The sequence below is a fragment of the Balaenoptera borealis genome (genome assembly GCF_965194805.1).
Source record: "Balaenoptera borealis genome assembly, chromosome: 6".
In the NCBI taxonomy this organism is placed as follows: Eukaryota; Metazoa; Chordata; class Mammalia; order Artiodactyla; family Balaenopteridae; genus Balaenoptera; species Balaenoptera borealis.
Genome location: NC_138863.1, coordinates 60,943,048 through 60,956,130, shown reverse-complemented (window position 1 = coordinate 60,956,130; position 13,083 = coordinate 60,943,048). Strand labels below are relative to the sequence as shown.

The 13,083-nt window shown below is 40.2% G+C and overlaps 1 protein-coding gene across 6 annotated transcripts in view; it reads left to right on the top strand.

The window, feature by feature from the left end:
• The window catches only part of METAP1D (methionyl aminopeptidase type 1D, mitochondrial), a 78,595-nt gene that overhangs the window by 335 nt on the left and 65,177 nt on the right, over nt 1-13,083 (top strand). The window lies entirely within an intron of this gene.

The window sequence follows — 13,083 nt, the reverse complement described above, 5'->3', positions numbered from 1 at the left end:
GTCAGTTGTGTGATTGCTGTAGCAAACTTTTTTATTCCTGCTGCGGAGCAATGAACCTACTGTAACTGAAATGCGCCTGGACACCCAGTTGCCGCAGAGAAAGCAACTTGTATCCGTTGGCATGATACAACACGTCTTTTGGGGAACTTGCAAAATGTGATTATTCTCTTCCATTGACTTAAAGTTAAGAAGAGGAGAAATTTTGTCTGGCTAGCTTTCAGTAGGTGTTACTCTTGTGGGAGTGGTGAGATTTTAGTAAATGTGCAAATACTTTTGCAGGTGAATCTTTGTTGGATTTGAACCGGTTTCTGAATCTTTGTTGGAAAGAACTAGGAAGTTGTTTCAAGGATGGGGGAAGAAGGGAATTAAAATATTTTCAAGGACTATTTAGGTTTCAGGAATGTAGGAACAACAGTCCTGTGAGGCAAATATTATTTTCACAGTAAATAGCTACCGTTTATTAAGTGCTTTTGAAGTACCTGATACTGTGTTAAGCACCTAACATATGCTAGCTACCTTTTAAAACACAGTGAGTAAGGCATTATTCTCTGCTGATGAGAAAAGTGAGACAAAGAGGTTAAGTAATAAGACTAAGATTGCACAGATTGTAAGAGGCAAAATGGGCATTTGAACATGGCACTGATTTCTTTCTTTTTTTTTTTTTTTTAAGTGCTCATTCCTCTGCCCTGCGTGGCATGGTCTCTTCAGAGAAGTCAGTGTGCAAAGTTCAGATGAGACAGGACAAGTATGATGAGCATGTGTGAGAAGTAAAAAGGAAGATGTTTCTAGAGAGGAAGGAGGTTGGTAGGCAGTTAGACCTCAGTCTTTCAGTGTAATACAGTGTTAGTGGAGATGACTAAGGAGCCACAGGAAGATATGAGGTGAGAGATGTGTAAAGGGAAGGTGATGTAGGCAGTATTTTGGACTGGTTGGAGGGGAGAGTGGAGGCCAGTGTGAGAGTACAGCCTTGTGAAAAGAGCACCAATTTACATCTCTTAAGATCTGGGTTCCAATCCAAACTGTTTACTAATCAAGTTACTTTTTTTCTGTTTCCTCTTTTGACAAGAATTAATGGCGTTTAGACTTCTTTTTTGTGCACTGCAGGTAATGGTGAAGAGGATCTGTGCAGATAGGCAAGGTAGAGGAGGAGCCAAAACACACACACACACACACACACGTGTTATATACACACACATATATGTATGCATATGTATATAATCTCTTTGCAGAGTATAGAAATAACATATTCATCTTTTTTGTCACTTATGATTTTGACAAATGGTGGTTCAGACAATCTTGGAAAAAGCTATTACAGAAATAACTATAGTAACCCATCCCACTATACCCCACAAGAGGGTTATCTTCTGACTAGAAGAGGGGGATCTTCTGATTACAAGAGGGAGGGAAAATATGTCATCAGGAAGAGATTTAGTGATAGGGAAAGGCCCCTTTATGGGCTATTCATAATTAGTTTTATTATGCATTGCAGACAGGTTGTCCTGTACCACCTGCTCTCCGCCCCCCAAGGTTGAAAATGAAGGGTAAATTTATGAAGGGTCCTTTCTTTTCTCTCTTCCTCCTTTTCACCCTTTTAGATTGATGTAAATTAATCCACTATAAGGCTTTATGTGCCATGATTTATCATCAGCATCTATGTGCACCTTTCCCTCTTGGAAAATGGGAGGAAGAGTTTTTTTTTTAATTTAATTATTTTTGGCTGCATTGGGTCTTCGCTGCTGCACGCGGGCTTTCTCTAGTTGTGGTGAGCGGGGGCTACTCTTCGTTGTGGTGCGCAGGCTTCTCATTGCAGTGGCTTCTCTTGTTGTGGAGCACGGGCTCTAGGCGTGCGGGCTTCAGTAGTTGTGGCACGCAGGCTCAGTAGTTGTGGCTCGCAGGCTCTAGAGCACAGGCTCTGTAGTTGTGGTGCACGGGTTTAGTTGCTCCACGGCATGTGGGATCTTTCTGGACCAGGGATCGAACCCGTGTCCCCTGCATTGGCAGGCAGATTCTTAACCACTGTGCCACCAGGGAAGTCCCAGAAGAGATTTTTTAACCTCTTAAGAAGGGCATAAGGTTTCTCTCATGACTCTCCAGCTCATTGTAGCTTTAATCACAGTACACCCTCTATATAGTAGTTACCTACTTCCTCTCCATCCCCACTCCTAACTAGATTGTTAATTCTTGTTGAGCAGGAACCTTGTCTTATCTATGTGTCTATCTTAATAAGCACAGTACCTGGCTCAAGAGCTTACTGAACTGAGAGGCTGTTAAGACTTGTTCTCTTCTGAGGAATTCCCTGGCGGTCCAGTGGTTAGGACTGGGCACTTTCACTGCCGAGGGCATGGGTTCAGTCCCTGGTCAGGGAATTAAGATCCCGCTTAATATCCCGCAAGCCTTGCAGCTTGGCCAAATTTGTTCTCTTCTATCATGGGCTAAGGGATGGGTGGAAACTATAAGTAGTGGCATTGGAAAGGGGAAAGGATGGATTAGTCTCTTGGAAGGTAGAGAGAAGGTAACAAGAGCCTTTTAGGGATGAGGGTACTCCTGGTATTAGCACTGACACTAAATCCCTGATCACGGTGCAAAATCCCTATCCTGGGGCCCCAGGAGCTCTCTCCTTGCTTAATCTCTCACTCCCGGTTCCCACTTTATTAGAATCTTTGCTCCAGCTCTCGATGCTGACACATAAGATCCTTTACCCAGTGAGTATGGGAAGGAATGGTGAAGGCAAAGAAGGGGGCATATTTTCTCTTTTACACTCTTGTTCCTTTTATGAGCCAGTCTCTCCTGGCTTGCCTCCTGTTTCTCTGATTTTCCCAGACTTCCACTAGGCTCTTCTTCTACTTCTAGGTTTATAAATATTAGTGTTCCCCAGGATTCTGTTCTAAGCCCTCATCCCTCTTTCCTCTCTTTGTTGTCAGCAATCAAATTTACCTACCTCAATGACTGTCAAATCTATACAGTTTTTAAAAATCAACAGAGTATCCTGTGGAACTGAGCACCAGGTCTGAATGCCAGCTGTCTGTTAGGTATCTTTTCCTAGATGTCTCACAGGCCCTTTAAGCTCAACAAGTCCAATATGGAAATGAATATTTTCCTGCACATCTGTTTCTCTGCATATATACTCTGTCTCCATTAATAGCATCGCCATCCAGGCAGTACCTAAGTGTAAATATTTAAGGGCTTTTGGTCCCCACCACTGCCTTCAGTGTCTATGTCCAGTGAGTCAGTAAATCCCATTTCTTGGATGCCTCCAGTTTTCTGCATGGTCTGGGTACAATTCTTTACCATCCCTTGTAACTGGTCTCCACCTCAGTCCATCTTCTTCCCCACAACCAGCTGTCTTTCTAAAATTCAGATCGGATTATGATGCTTCCCTACTAAAAAAACCTCTGGGGACTCTTCATTGCTGGGATAGTCTGAATCCCTTAGCATCGAAGCATAGCACCATCTCAGTCTGGCCTCAGTTTACCTTTTCAGCCTCAGGTCCTGCCAGTTTCCTAACCTCATATCTCTGCTAAGGTTTGCCATTGTACCTCCTTAATTGCTTTGCCTGCAATGTCTTTTTTCACCCAGCAAACCATTCATCCTTCAAGGCCACACTTAAATGCCATCTCTCCTTTGAAGCTGTATTTGCCTCTGCCCAGGCTAAACTAACCCAGTCTGCTTACATAGCACTCAGGCCATGCCTTTATCACAACACTTATTACCCTCTATCAGAGTATGCACACTTATCTGAAAAGTATTTGTTTACACCTCTATCTCCCTTGCTAGAATGGGAGCTTCTTAGAGACAATAATCTTATCTTCTTCATCTCTGTCTTCCCAAAACCTGGCATACAATGTGTGCACATAGTAAGTACTCAGTTTCATAACCAAATGAAAGACCTTTCAGACTGCAACCTCCTGTAGAAACATTTGTTCACAAAAGTTATATGGTAGGCCTAAAGAATAATTTATCTCAAAATGTCAGTTTTTGTCATATGACCGGCCTAGTTAGTGACTTTATTCCCTGCCCCCCCCCTTTTATAGTCCATCTCCCTCCAAGATTAATTTAAGGCAGTGTTACTTCTGTATACCTTTTTGGGCAACTGTGAGAATTCCAGGTAATTTGAGTTGTGAGTCAGACTTACTGGAGATAATTAGAAAAAAGAGGTTGGGAGGGGGAAGGGAAGAAATCTAAAAGAGAAGTGCTTAAGGCTTAAGCAGTGTAGTCATGGGAGAGATGAAGGAAGCTGATGGAAGTAAACCCTTGGACCTAATCACTATCCTGCTGTCCTTCCACAATCCATGTGGAGGGAACTGATGCCAGTGAGAGGAGAGGGGGCAGATTGTGGGCAAGTGCAGCAGAAAGTCTAAGAAAGGCACAGTTGGTGGGTGTGTGAAATAGTTTGGCCTTTCCAGAGGGCTGTGTGGCAATGTGTATCAAGGTGTAAGGTATACATACTTTTTACCTAACAATTCTGCTTTTAGGAATTTATCCTGAGAGAACAATAGGATGAGTGTACAAAGATGGATAAATAAGAATGTAACTTTATAATCATGGTAATTGGGAAATAGTCACCATAATCTGAAATGTCCATTGGTAAGAGAATGACTAAATAAATTATAGTTTATCCATGCAGTGGCGTGCTGTGCAGCCATTAGAAAGATGATGTAGATATACTGTAGACTTAAAAAGTCATGGACATGCATGGAGGAGAACAGGCTGGTATAGAACAGTAAATCCCACTTACATAAAGTTTGTATCTTTGTTTCCTTATATGCATATATGCCCAAAGAAATATCTAGCATGATGCTCACCCAAGTGTTCATGGCTGTTGTTTCCAGATGGTGAGATTGTACTGATTTTTACTTTCTTTACAATTGATGTGTTTGAATTTTATACATTGAGAAGATAGCATTTTTATTTTCCAAACCTTTTTTTTTTTTTAAACTGTATAAAAGAAAAAAACAACCAAGCAAATACAAAAGATATCAAATGTTTGAATGGGACCAGACCCAAGGGAAAAATTTCTTTCACTGTGCATATTCTCTGCAACAAAGCAAAATGTCTGTGTAATTTATAATATAGGAAAGGAACACCTTTAAGATTTCCATGATCAAGGAATGGTAACTGGAAATTACTTATATATACTCATTACTGTAATTTAAGATGCATATAATGCTACTAATATTTTATTATTCTTGTCTTTTTTTTAACAAATGTACAAATTTTTCAAGTGCTTTTGTTCATTTGTGACTCTAAGGCCATAGATTCTTCCACTAAGAATTTTCTTATGACAGTGGTTTTTCAAAAATTTAACCCCAGGTAGGGGAGGGGCTATTTTACATCATAAATTAGGTACTTTAAACTTTTGTCAACTGACCTGAGATCCTTACTGTTTTGTATAGCTTCAGTAGGAAAATGTATCCTCAGTTTCATCAAACCAACTTAGAAATCAGCTTTTGGGATGCAGGCCATGGGTGATTTGGAAAATATCAATACTATTAATAAGGAGCTTCCTGTGACTTAAACTCTTTTCATGTTGATAGCTGAGAATGGAGACGGATTTTTGCTATATGATTTTTTTTAACAAGTACCTTAATACAAATAAACTCTGTTATGATATGGCTTGTTACTACATAAATTAAAGCATACTTAACAATCAAATCATGGCCCTGAATTCCCTAAAGTCAGACTTGTCCCTCAAGCTATGTGTGCTCTTATGTTTTCCCTCTGCTTGAAATAGCTTTCTATAACACATTATAGAAACACATTCAATGGGAGACATTCATTGTCTCCCATTGAAATTATGAACTTTAATACACAGTACAGGGCATGTAGACCCTCAATGATAAATGCTGTACAGTCATTAACCAAAAAAAAAAAATGTTGACCTCTATTTGTTGACATGGAATGATATTCACAACATATATTATTTGGAAAATGCAAGTTACAGAACAATTTAATACAATCTCATTTTGTGAAATCAAATACTGATATATCCATATGTGTCAAAGTGTAGCACATACAGAGAGAGAGAGAAAGAGAGAGAGAGAGAGAAAGAGAGAGAAAGATAGAATGGCATTCACCTACATAAATATTCACAGTTTTTATGAAATGTTCACTTTCCCCAAGCATTGGGGATCTTTGAAAATGCAGAGTGGATGATATGTATCTTTGGGAATTTGGCAAGATGGGAGGAGAATAAGATATATGCAAAGCTTCATTTGAACATTATCTTGTTTTTCAGTTAAAACAGTTTTTTCTTGTAGAGATTGGATTTTCTTTTTTAGCTTTTGAATGTGCAGAATTTCAAACATACAGAAAAGTGGAGCGAGCAGGACATACCCATCACCTAGTTACAATAGCCATCAATTTATGGCAGCTCTTGTTTCATCTTTACCCCCAGCCACTTCCCCTCCCCAAGCTGGATTATTTTGAAGCACATCTCAGATATATAATTTCATCTGTAGATTTTTGATTATGTATCTCCAAAAGCCAGGAGCCTTTAAAATTTTCTTCATATATTACACTTATCAGTTCTAGAATTTATATTTGGTTCTTTTCTTATAGTTTCCGTTTCTGTGTTGAGGTTTCCCAGTTGTTTACTCACGTCCATCTTTTCCTTTAAGTACTTGTACATGCATATTTATAACAGCTGTTTTAAAGTCCTTATCTGTTAATCTGTCATCTGGGTGATCTCAGGGTCTTTTTCTGTTTTATTGACTTTTTTTCTTGACTGTGGATCACATTTTTCTGTTCTTCATATATGTAATTGTATATTCTTCCCAAGTGGGTAATACCTTGTGGAGATTCTGCTGTTCTGCCAGGCGTGGTTTTCTTCTTTGGTAGGGTGGATCTGTTTGTTTTGCTCTTAGTCCTAGAGTGTGGCTCTTACTCTAGTGCAGAGTTCAGCAAACTTTTTCTATAAAGGGCCAGATAGTAAATATCTTAAACTTCTGTGGGCCCTATCGTCTCTACTGCAGCTACTCAAGTCTGCTAATATAGTACAAAGGCAGCATAGACAGTATATAAACAAATGAGCATAGCTATATTCCAATAAAATTTTATTTATAAGAAAAAACAGTGAGCCAGGTTTGTCTCACTGGCCTTAATCTGCCCACCCTTGCTCTGCATTTGCGTGGTTCTTATTCCACTGAGGGCCCGGTTGATCTTTCTGGTCCCAGCTGAATGCCTGTGGGGCTCAGTGAGGTCCGTCTACTCGGGTTGGGCTAAGACTTCAACTTCTCCCAGCCCTGCAACCTCTGGAATCTCTATTCAGCTCTCAGCCTTGCACCAGCCACTGTCCGGTAGGGCTTGTGCCTCTCTGTTTCCCAGAACCTTCAGTACCGCACAAATTCCAGCTGCTTCAGCAGCCAGCCCTCTGCTCTCTGCCTCCCTAAGTAAACAGTGAGGGGCTGTGCTTGGCTTGGACTCCGTCTCCCAAGGCCACATTTGGGACGGTTTCACCAGGCAGAACACTGGAGCCGATCTGGGCTCACCTTGTGTACTTATTTACCCTCAAGGTTCACTGTCCTACATCGTTCAGCAGCCAATGCCAAAAAATAGCTCCTTCACGTTTTGTCTAGTTGTCTAGTCATTTAAGGCAGGAAGGAATTCTAGTACCAGTTATGGCAACATGGCTAGAAGAGGATGTCAGTTTTTTTTTTTTTTTTAATTCAGTAAGTTTATTTTCCCAGTTTCTTTTTCTTGAAATTTATTTGTTGAAGCAACTGACTCGGCAGTCTGCCCTAATGGAGCTTTCCACATTCTGGATTTTGCTGATTGTATTTCCAGTGGAGTCATTTAAAATGTTCCTCTATTAACTGGCAGTTAGATCCAAGGCCTGACTTGATTTAGGTTACACTTTTTGTTGTTGTTGTTGTTTTGGGCAAGAATACTTCCTAGAGTGTTGCTTTTTGTGATGTTAGTGGCCACTGGTGATCATTACTTGGCTCCATTAGCTCATTAAGAGTTTGCAAAATGGTAATATTTTAATTCAGTCATTCCTTCTGCGTTTATTAGCTAGAAGATATCTATAGAAAGAAACTTCCTCATCAAGTATTTGACTACCCTGATAGACCTCATCCTGAAAAGTTAAATGTTTGCTTTGTTCTCTGTATTTACCAGTTTTTAAAATAACAGGTTTATCATCCAAAAGTGACCAATGAGTTGTGTTTAGAACTGTGTGGATTTATGTTTAATTGGGTATCTACTTCCTTCATTTTCTGAAAGTATATGAAAGGATCACGCAGTGTGGAAATGTAATCCTAAAGCAAGATTGCAAGATTATAGAAAGAAGAGCAAAAGCAATTGACAGAAATAGCATTTAAAAAAATGAATTTAGGGAATTCTTACTATAACAATGTTAAAGTGGGAGATTATAGAGTAAGAAAGGATTGAACATCCTCCAGTGTTTGTTGCAAGTTGAGTCCCACAGTGTTAGTCCTTCACATTGCAGCAAGAGGTTCAGTTTTGTATCTAGTGAAATGTCAGATCTTGTGCTTAGAATAATATGCTTCTTAATATCTAGAGAGTGATTATATATCAGAAAAAGCAACTGGTAAAGATCTGATTTTGGATCCTGTCTCTACAACTTATTATCACATGAATTTAAAAAGTAACGTAATTTTCCACTCAACTTTTCTGTGAACCTAAAGCTGCTCTAAAAACTATGTCTATTAAAAAAAAAACTTAACCTTTCTGAATTTCACTTTCTTCACCTGTTTTCAAAAAAAGAAAGGGTATAAAATTATCTAAGTCAAATGAAAATTAACAAATTAAGTGGGAGAACCTGTGAAAGTATCTAGCACAAGAAATGTCCCTTTCCTTTTAGCAGATGTTCTCCATTGGTTGAAGCAATTACAAGGAAGCCCAGATTCAGGGAAGGGGATATAGAGTCCCTCTTGATGGGATACGTGTCAATGAATCGAGACAATCTAAGGCTGTTTCTTGAATACAGTGGGAAGGAAGAAGATGAACTCCTCAAATACATGCAAAATTTTGTCTATATGGGCACTTTCCTGAAGGAAAATATGCGTGACTTTCATTAATTTCTCGAAGTAAGATGATTTGAAAAAAAAATAGCATCTCCCTTAGAATATCAATATTCTTTGATACCCCTCCCATTGAGAAGTGGGGTCTCACTTAGTTGCTCCACAGCACGTGGGATCTTCTGGACCAGGGCTCGAACCTGTGTCCCTTCCCCTTGAGTCTAGACTGTCTTGTGACTACTTCAACCAAAAGAGAATTGGGGAGGTGATGCTGTGTGACTTTCAAGGCTGTCATAAAAGGAGATGCAGCTTCTGCTTTGTTCACTAGAACAGTCATGCTGGGAGCTTCAGCTGCTTTGTAAGAAACCCAACTACCCTGGGGCTGCTGTGTTGTGAGGAAGCCAAGCCACTTGAAGAGGTTCTTTGAAAGTTATCCAGTCAGGAGACCTAATCTTTGAGTCATCCCATTGCAGGCACCAGACATGTGAATGAGCCTCCAGATGGTTCCAGCCCTCAGCCCTAGAGTCATCCCCAGCCAAGTCTTCTTCTTTACTCAGGGCCTCAGATATCATGCAGCCTCAGACATTCATTTCCAAATTCCTGACCCAAATAATCCATGAGCATAATAAAATTATTAGTTCTGTTAAAACACTGTTAACTTTTGGATAACTCATTGCACAGCAGTATTAACTAGAACACTATATAATATCTAAGAGCCAGCAGCAATTAATTTTCAGTGGAAAACCTAAAGAACAACTTATAGGTAGTACATGCAGGCAGGCAGTCCCCAAATGTCTCCCACAAAACTTGGAGTCACCACACACAACAAGTATGGCTTTTCACCAGATATTTATTTATTTATTAAAAAAAATTTTTTTAGACTTCCCTGGTGGTGCAGTGGTTAAGAATCTGCCTGCCAATGCAGGGGACACAGGTTTGAGCCCTGGTCCAGGAAGATCCCACATGCCGCAGAGCAACTAAGCCCGTGAGCCACAACTACTGAGCCTGTGGTTTAGAGCCCGCAGGTCACAACTACTGAGCCTGCGTGCCACAACTACTGAGCCCATGCGTCTAGAGCCCATGCTCCGCAACAAGAGAAGCCACTGTAATGAGAAGCCCACGCACCACAACAAAGAGTAGTCCCCGCTGACTGCAACTAGAGAAAGCCCGTGTGCAGCAACGAAGACCCAACACAGCCAAAAATAAATAAATAAATAAATTTATTAAAAAAGAAATTTTTTTTTGGCTGCCCACACTGCTTTTGGGATCTTAGTTCCCTGACCAGGGATTGAACCTGCACCTCAGCAATGACAGCACGGAGTCCTAACCACTGGACCGCCAGGGAATTCCCTATCACCAGATATTTATAATTTATTCATAGTCTAGATGAAGTTTATCAATCTGGAGTCATTTTTACCATAAGTGATATTACTCAGTATCATGGCTGACTTTCCACATTTGCCAGGTTTCCAAGGAGAACAGAACTAGAAAGTTAACCCAAGGTCAAATGTGTCAATAGAGAACTATCCATTGAGAAAAGCAAAGTAAGAATATTAATATTTGACAGAATAGAATTTAAGGCAAAAAGCATCAAAGAGGACAAAGAGGTTCATGGACCTTTTCTCTTTCTACCCTCACTATCCCCTTAATGATCTCATTAGTAGTCATATGACTCTAATAACCCATTAAGCTGTTGCCTCCCATGTTTATGCCCTCAGCCAAGACCTTTCTTGTAAATTCCAGACTCATACATCCATCTGCTTACTTAACATTTCCAAATGTCGAAATCAACATGTTCAAAACTCCAAAACTGGACTTCTAATCTCTTCCCTAAAATTTGCTGCACTCCAAAGACTTCCCTACCTTAGTTGTTGGTAATTTTATCCTGTCAGTTTCTCAGACCATAAGCCTTCAAATCACCCCCAATTCCTTTCTTTCTCTCATGTATCCAATCTGTCAAGAAATCCCATTGAAATCTACCTTTTAAAAAAAATTTATTTATTTATTTATTTATTTATTTATTTTTGGCTGTGTTGGGTCTTCGTTGCTGTGTGCAGGCTTTCTCTAGTTGCGGTAAGCGGGGGCTACTCTTCGTTGCAGTGCGTGGGCTTTTCACTGTCGTGGCTTCTCTTGTTGCGGAGCAGGGGCTCTAGGCGCACAGGCTTCAGTAGTTGTGGCACGTGGGCTCAGTAGTTGTGGCTCGCGGGCTCTAGAGTGCAGGCTTAGTAGTTGTGGCGCATGGGCTTAGTTGCTCTGCGGCATGTGGGATCTTCCCGGGCCAGGGCTCCAACCCATGTCCCTTGCATTGGCAGGCAGATTCTTAACCACTGCGCCACCAGGGAAGCCCCAAATCTACCTTTAAGATATACCCAGAATGCATTTTTGACACCCCACTGTCACCACCTGAGTTGAGTCACTATCATATCTTACCTGGATTACTGCAGTAACCACTTACTGGTCTCCCTGCTTCTACCCTTGCCCTCCTATACTGGATTCTCAACACAGCAGCCAGACTGAACTTTTAAAACTGTTGTCAGATCATGTCATTCTTTCGCTAAAAACCTATTTCACTCAGAGTAAAAGCCAAAATCCTCATAATGTCCTGTAAGGCCCTACTCATAGCACTTAACACTTTCTAACACACTGTATGACTTACTTATTTGTCATGTTGTCTGTTGCCTACCTCCCCACATATATAGACTGTAAGTTTGGCAAAGAGAAGAATTTTTGTTTGTTTTTTTCCCTGATGTATCCCAAGTACCTAGAACAATGCCTGGCACATAATAAGCACTCAATAAAGATTTTTTGAATGAATGAATGAAAAGTAGCTAGTTAATAGTGATACAATAAAGTTATTAATAATGAATCTTTATGAGTCAAATAACATGTTAAAATACATAAAGCAAGAGCTGTTAAAAATAAAAGGAAAAATGGATAAAACCACAATTGTAATAGGAAACTAGCATGCCTCTAATTTGTCAATTTAAGTAGACATAATAAGGTTATTGGATTTCAGAATGTTATAATTAGTAAATTTGATTTAATATTAAAGTTGATACCTTGGATTAGGATTTTTTTTACAAATATACACGAAATAGGATAAAAGATGGTTAAGTTTTGCCACTGAAAACCTCAGTAAGTTCTAGAAAGAAAAATTGTATAAACTACATCCTCTGATCACAAAGCAATAATGCACAAATTAATGGGGAAAGAGGAGATTTGACCCAAGTATTGTGGAAACACAAAAGGAAACTAGAGAGCGGGGGATGTGCCATTTACACTGTACTGGCCTTGGAATACACAGTTCTCGTCCTCCATGAGTTCACAGTCCTTGGTGGAATCAAACATGTAAATCAATTTTGCAACAGAATAAGAAGGATGCACAGACAGAGGTAAGCATATGATGCAATGGGATCATCCAATAGAGACCGAGGCGCCTTCACCTTCACAGAGGAGAAGACTAGGCTGAGTCCTCCAGTGCAAGGAGGGCCTGGTCAGATGAAGGAGTCTAGAAACAGAGAGGCCTCTTGTCCAAAGGCAGAGAGAGGGGTGAGAGCCTGTGCAGCCTTCTGGGAGCTCTGCTGGTTTAATATGGCAAGCAAGTAGGTGAGAGCTAGGGAGTAGCCAGTTGGAGATGCTACTTTTGGCAGTAAAATGTATAGGATTTGGGGACTACCTGAATGGGACAACTGAGGCAAGTGTGTGAAAAGGGGTAAAGATACCAGATTCCTGCTCCCTTAGGGATGGAGGAAATGATAGATGTGCATGTAGATAGTTTTTCAGCTGGGAGAGGAGACAGAAAATTGAAGAAGCTCCTCATCCCCCAATTACTTCTGTTTCTTTCTGTACATTTTTGCAGAGATTAGAGATGAAATGAGGTAAGGGGTTGGGAAATAGGTGGAAAAAATGATAAAGGATAATAGAAGGATTGCCCAGCAGTGTTGAGATCCAAGTGAAATTAGAGACTGTGTATCTGTAGTGACCCCATTCATTGCCACTGTGTGATTTTCTCCAAATGGGCATCATCCTGTGTGTATAAAAGAGTGAAGGTAGATAGTTGGATTGATTGGAATTTTCCAGATGGATGCACTGGAAGGACCAGGGA